Source organism: Trichosurus vulpecula, chromosome 4 (genome assembly GCF_011100635.1).
Source record: "Trichosurus vulpecula isolate mTriVul1 chromosome 4, mTriVul1.pri, whole genome shotgun sequence".
NCBI lineage: Eukaryota > Metazoa > Chordata > Mammalia > Diprotodontia > Phalangeridae > Trichosurus > Trichosurus vulpecula.
This window is the reverse complement of record NC_050576.1, coordinates 237,286,721-237,294,149: the sequence shown is the minus strand read 5'-3', so window position 1 is coordinate 237,294,149 and position 7,429 is coordinate 237,286,721. Positions and strand designations below refer to the sequence as shown.

Here is a 7,429-nt window from a genome sequence, read left to right as displayed (position 1 = left end):
CCCAATACAATGTCCACTTCTTGGTATTTGATGCTTGTATAATCTCTAAACCAATCTGTCCTATTTGAATTTATTGCTCACTACTCCTGAAAATACAATTACAGGTACAATAATCAATTCATTTCACTGACCTCTGCAATTTCATTGTCTTTGATGGGATCACAACATCAGAAAACACGCACATAGGCAGATAGGTGGCTAAGTGGACAGAACCCTGCACCTGGATTCAGTAAGACTTCAGTTCAAATCCTGCCCTAGACACTCACTAGCTGTGTCAGCCTAGGCAAGTCCATTAGCGTCTGTTTGCCTTAATAGAGTTGAGAAGGAAATGGCAAACCACTGCGGTATCTTTGCCAAGCAAACCCCAACTGGGGTCACAAAGACACAGCTGAATGGCTGAATAAATACTAAGCACAGTTCAAAAGGAAAGGCAGCACATGTTCCTTTTATTGGAGTTACATTCTAATTGGATGAAACAACCAGTAAGAAAGTTGTGAGCAGGGAGATTAGATAGATAGATAGATAGATAGATAGATAGATAGATAGATAGACAGATAGAAAATTATATATAGTGTATAGCTTATATATATACATATATATATATATATATATATATATATATATATATATATATATACACACACAGACATGTGTCTGTGTGTTTTAAAAGTATAGGGATGGTACATGGAGTTAGAAGGGGCTAGACTGACACAATATGAGTAACAATGATTTGATTGTGGTTCAGAACCAGATGTTTTATAGGGTTGAAGATCAATTCAGGCCCAAAATGAAGGAAAGCACTGGGAACACCATAATCCATAGCAAGGAGACTGAAAAAAAATACACACACACACACACACACACACACACACATATATATATATATATATATATATATATATATATATATATATATATATATATATATATATATATACATACATACGTATGTGTGTATGTGTATGTATATATATATATATACACACACACATATATACATACATATATATATTCTTGGGAAGAAAAGGCATGATTTAATGACCAAAAAAGTAGCTGTAGCAACCAAGTGCAGAAATTGTTTAGAATATCAAATTATTTGCAAAATCTTCAAAAGAAGGATTGCAGAAGTTCATGAGGAGAATGAAATTAAAAAAAAATAGAGAGAAAGAATGGAAGGTCAAAAATAGTTTGAAGAAAGCTGGGGAAGAAAGCCATTTAAATCAAAGTAGATATCTCTAGATAGAGGGAATTTCAAGATAGATCTGGAAGGAAAATAATTCCAGTCAATTCAACTCAATACACATTTATTTACTAATTATTGCATTCCAGGGAGTATACTAAACACTGAAGATACAGATAGATAGATGGATACATAGATAGATAGATAGATAGATAGATAGATAGATAGATGGATCAATAGGTGAATATATGAATAAATAAATGAATGAATGAATAAATGAAAGAAAGAAACAATAAATGGATGAATGATAGATAGATAGAAAGATAGATAACATTGAAAGTCACTACATTCAAGGGGCTTATGTTCTATAGGAATTTACAACAGATGGAAACAATATGTAAAATTTTGCTAGTAACCTCCTTTCCCCATGAAGAAAAGAAGAGCTGTAATGCATAGAATAAAATATAACAGTTGAGAAGTACATAGAAAGTTGAATTGACACTAATGAGTTTCAGGAAAGTGGGGAACTAGAGGGCAGAGTGAGGATAGTGGGTGGAAACCAGGGACTTGCATGAGCTCCGCCCCAGGTCCCTCCAAAAACTTATAAAAATGGTTATGAACAAATTCTAGAGCTATAGAAACCACAAAATAGCACAGGGAAGCAGGGCTCCAGCCCAGGAAAGCCTGGATGGTCAGGAGGAAGGGTCTATCACCCGGAGCTGGGAGCAGAACAGAGTCGAGCCCAGCATGGGCTGTGCCAGGACCAACCAGACCAGGAGCCAGGTGGAACAGGCCCTAGCTCCCTGAATCAGTGAGCTGTGGCAGTTAGCAGACTTCTCAACCCACAAACACCAAAGACAACATAGAAGGTTAGTGGGAAAAGCTGTGGAGACAGAGTGAAAGGATTTCTCAGTTTGGCCACTGCCCCAGGGGCAGCAGGGGTGGTGCAGCTCTGAGGACAGAACTACAGCTGCAGTGGTTTCCAGCCCCAGGCCCACCTGGTGGGAGGAATTAAGTGGCAGATCAGAGGGGGAGTGCAGAGCCTGCTTAAGATCTGAGTCCCATTCCCAGTTGGGGGTACTTGGGGGAGGAAGAGCGCTGGTGTGGCAGAACTTGCTGTGTAGAAATAGCTCTGAAAATAACAGCACAGCCCCTCAAGCTTGGGACAAAGTACTCTCTACTCTACAAGCAGTCATACCCAAACAAAAAACTCAAGGGTCAATAGTTGGCTTGGAACATGGCCAGGCAGTGAAAATGGACTCAGATTCACTCAGACTTTGGAATCTTTCTTTGGTGACAAAGAAGACCAAAACATACAGCCAGAAGAAGTCAACGTAGTCAAAGAGCCTACATCAAAAGTCTCCAAGAAAAACATGAACTTGTCTCAGGCCATGGAAGAGCTCAAAAAGGATTTGGAAAAGCAAGTTAGAGAAGTAGAAGAAAAACTGTGAAGAGAAATGAGAGTAATGTGAGAAAGCCATGACAAACAAGTCAATGACTTGCTAAAGGAGACCCCCCAAAGAAATACTGAAGAAAATAACACCTTAAAGAATAGACTAACTCATATGGCAAAAGAGCTCCAAAAAGTCAATGAGGAGAAGAATGCCTTGAAATGCAGAATTAGTGGAATGAAAAAGGAAGTCCAAAAGACTACTGAAGAAAATGCTATCTTAAAAATTAGATTGGAGCAAGTAGAAGCTAGGGCCTTTATGAAAAATCAAAATTGTTCTTCCACCATGGCTCTGAGGTCAAAATGAAGTTCAATCCCTTTGTGACCTCAGACCGAAGCAAGAACTGCAAGAGGCATTTCAATTCCCCCTCCCACATATGGAGGAAAATCATGTCTTCCCCTCTGTTGAGGGAGCTGAGACAGAAGTACAACATCTTGCACCATGATCATCCAGAAGGACAATGAGGTCCAGGTTGTTCGAGGACACCACAAAGGTCAGCAAATTGGCAAGGTGGTCCAGGTTTACAGAAAGAAATATGTGATCTACATTGAGCGTGTGCAGCAGGAGAAGGCTAATGGTACAACTGTCCACGTGGGCATTCATCCCAGCAAGGTGGTAATCCCAAGGTTACCTGGACAAAGATCGCAAAAGATCCTTGAGCAGAAAGCCAAATCTCACCAAGTAGGAAAGAAAAAGGGCAAATATAAGGAAGATATTGAGAAAATGCAAGAGTAAAAATTACATGGCTGTAATTAAATTTCTAGAATGAACAAAAAATAAAAGAAAAATCAAAATATTATAAAACCGAACAAAAGGAATGAAAAAATGGAAGACAATATGAAATATCTCATTGGAAAAACCACTGACCTGGAAAATAGATCCAGGAGAGATAATTTAAAAATTATTGTACTACCTGAAAGCCATGATCAAAAAAAAAGAACCTAGATACCATCTTTCAAGAAATTATCAAGGAGAACTGCCCTGATATTCTAGAGCCAGAGGGTAAAATAGAAATTGAAAGAATCCACTGATCACCTCCAGAAAAAATAAATAAATAAATAAAAGATCCCAAAAAGAAAACTCCTAGGAATATTGTCATCAAATTCCAGAGCTCCCAGATCAAGAAGAAAATGCTGCAAGTAACCAGAAATAAACAATTTGAGTATTGTGGAAACACAATCAGAATAATACAAGATCTAGCAGCTTCTACATTAAGGGATCGAAGGGCTTGGAATAGGATATTCCAGAGGTCAATGGAGCTAGGATTAAAACCAAGAATCACCTATCCAGGAAAACTGAGTATCATGCTCCAAGGAAAAATATGGATTTTCAATAAAATAGAGGACTTTCAAGGTTTCTCAGTGAAAAGACCAGAGCTGAATACAAAATTTGACTTTCAAACACAAGAATCAAGAGAAGTATGAAAAGGTAAACAAGAAAGAGAAATTACTAATTATATATTCATAAGTAATTTCCTCAATGACAGTATTAGTAGGAAAAAAAACACAGCGTTCACAGATGATATTGTAAAGTGACCACATTTTTCACATCATACATATAAATAAAAGGTGAATAACACAATGTTCCACCTAATGAATATTTTAAAAAAAAAACAAATTTTGGTCTAACTGAGGGAAACTTGGCTTAATGGCTCTCTTAAAAATAAAGTACCTACAAATATTCATCAAAATTATATATAAGATTCTTTGAAGAATATAATAACATATATAAATGCCTCATGGATATCTCATTTTTATCCTCACAACAAACATAAGTAGATGCTGTCTTTATCCTTATTTCAGAGATGATGAAACTGGGGCAGGCAGAAGTTAACTGATTTACTCAATGTCACTAAGCTACCAAGTAACTGCAACTGAATTTGAACTCAGGTCTTCCAGACCCCACATCCAGCACTCTATTAAATGTGCCAGTTAATTAGCTCTTTTTTCATCAAATAATTTCATTATTTTGCTCTTAATGTAATTATTTTAGATTTCAAAGAGTTGAACAATCTTGTTATAAAGCCAAACTAGTCTTCATGTATAATTTTAAATTATATTGTTTCAGTCTCTTTACTTATGCTTTATTTAGTATATTTTATCAAAATTCATCAGTTGCATCTTTGTATATACACAAGAGATAACTAATGATTTTCATAGATATTTATATAAACATACACATATACAGCTCTTCATACATTTTGCATGTGTGCATATGTGAGTATTCATGCAATATGCACGTATAAGATTATACATAGGCATATGTATTTACACAAGTAAAAGCAGTTAGAGGCCTTTTTTTTAACCTCAGATCTTACAGAGGCATGGAGACCTAGGTCACAGTTCTTGAATCACCATTAATTGCCACAGAGAGAGACAAATAGAGACAGAGAGAGAGAGGGAGGGAGAGGGGAAGGAGGGAGGAAGGAGGGAGGGAGGAGGGGAAATCCTTCTCCCATGCCTCTGAAATACTTTGATGAAAACAAATTCACCATGTTTACTATATGTAAATTCTCAATCTGTGCTATCCCCTCTTCCCTGAAAAAAAAATACCATAAAGTAAAAGATAGTTACAAAGTCCAGGTCAAAGTTTAGTCACCAGCTTTGATTCATCAATGAGAGTAATAGGAACTTAAAGTTTGGAATATTTTCTTAAAACCACTCAACTTCTCTTCAATGACACCTCCTTTCTGCCTGATCAAAGGTGAACCAAAGAGATACCTCCATTAGTTGTATTAAAGATTTCTTCCTTCTTTTATTTTGATTATCTTAATCACTTCAGTGCTTGCCTCATGTTTTTGTTTTTATTCTCAACTAACTCAACTCTTGACTTCATATTACAGGACTTAAACACATGTAAACACATACACATACTATATATGTATGTATGTGTGTATATGTATATCTATCTACACACATACAGATACACATATATAAAGATGGATCGATACTTCCTCAAACAACCTTACCTCCCAATTATTCAACTTACTAATTTGCTATGACCTAATACTTCACTTCACCTCAGCTATCCCTTGAAATGCTCAGATCTTTGACCTCATTACCCCCAAAGGGTTTCAAGTTAATCTTCAAATTTATGTGTTGCAATTCCATGTCCATGAATTCTAATAAACCCTTATCTGATAATCAGGTCATTCTACCCTTCCCTTTACAATGCAACCCCTAAGCCATTTCTTCATTCTCATTGTGACCTTCAATATTTCTACCCCTAAGGATATCAACAATACAGTTCTTACATTTTTCTTCCCCCTCATGACCCACTGATAAACCAAATCAACTAATTCTATAATATCCTTCCCTCTGGCATTTCTTGCTGTTTTATGCAATCACTGATTTTGTTCTGAGAAGCCTAAACCTTGGATTTTCCCACCATCTGATCCCTTCAAACCTGTTCAAAATGAAATCATTAAAAAAAATCATAAAACTATGTGCTCCCTAGGTCCATTAGAAATTTATATAGCATCAACTCAGCTTGGCCCTCACTTAAAGTAAGACAATTATTTTACAATTCCTTAATTCATTTACTATTTTACTCCCCTTAGTGCATTTTCAAAACTTTTTCATCCCTTCATAACCCATTAAATTGCTCCCCTTTCTTCTACCTCTTAGCTCATAGTGTTGCTAGTATTTTACTGAGAAATTTTAGCATGTTTGCTAAACATGTCCTTTTTTTCCCTCCTTATTTAAGATGTGTCCCCTCACTTTTATCCCTGTCTCATATTTACCAAGGCAAATGACCTTCACGTGCTAGTGTCCATTCCATGGCATTGTCCCCAGCAGATTGTCCCTTTGTTATTTCTCTCATTAATCCTCAAACTCTTTCTTGGCTGCTTTACTGATGCCTACAAATACAACCATGTCTCAACTATCCTCAAATTCCCTCACTTGATTGGTGCAACCACCCCCCTAGTTAACATTCTATAGCAATCTTCTCATGACTAAACTCCTTGTGAAGACCATCTGCAATCAATGTTTCCACTTCCTTACTTTTTTTTTTCTCTTCACAACTTTCTGTAGTCTGGCTTTGTTGATTTTTAAATGAGATTCTTATGGAAGGTATCTTTTTTCATGTAGTATGGTATGATTACACAAAAATGATTAAAACATATAAATATAGAAAGACAGGGATTTAACTATGTTCTGTGTAGATCACAATGAAATAAGTTTAAAACAGTATAGGGAGTAAAAATAATGGAAACTTTGAATGGGTATATATTAAATAATATTTTAAATAATGATATATTTCATACATCGTACCCTCCCTCTCTCTTTCTCTCTCTCTAAGCTGGAGAAGAAAATGGCAAACTACTCCAATATATTTGCCAAGAAAACCCTAACTTGGTTCACAAAAAGTTGGACATGACAAAAATGACTGGAAAACTTATATAAGCACAAATCATTAAAATGAACATATATAATATAAATATATGTATGACATATACATAAATGTACATATATGTGGCTAATTAATATATGTATGTGTGTATGTACACACACATATGTGTGTATATATATATATATACGTATATATATATATACTGTAAAAATGAAAAAAAATGTTGAATGAAGTTAGGCAGTCCTCAGGAAAAAAATGTGTATCTCTGAAGAAATGAGCAGAAGAAAGAGAAAAATAATGAAGAATATAACTTTTAAAAAGAATAAAAATTTCAAATTTCTCACTGAAAAAGTAGAAATTTTCAAGATTTTAAATAAAAAGTTATTTGAGTTAATAAACTAAAGATAATTATGTGAAACTCCTAAATTTAAAGCTATATCAACAA

At 35.3% G+C, this 7,429-nt stretch overlaps 1 pseudogene; it reads left to right on the top strand.

The window, feature by feature from the left end:
- The first annotated feature begins 2,933 nt into the window (after nucleotides 1–2,933).
- On the top strand, nucleotides 2,934–3,402 carry LOC118845920 (annotated as a pseudogene).
- Nucleotides 3,403–7,429: the final 4,027 nt, after the last annotated feature.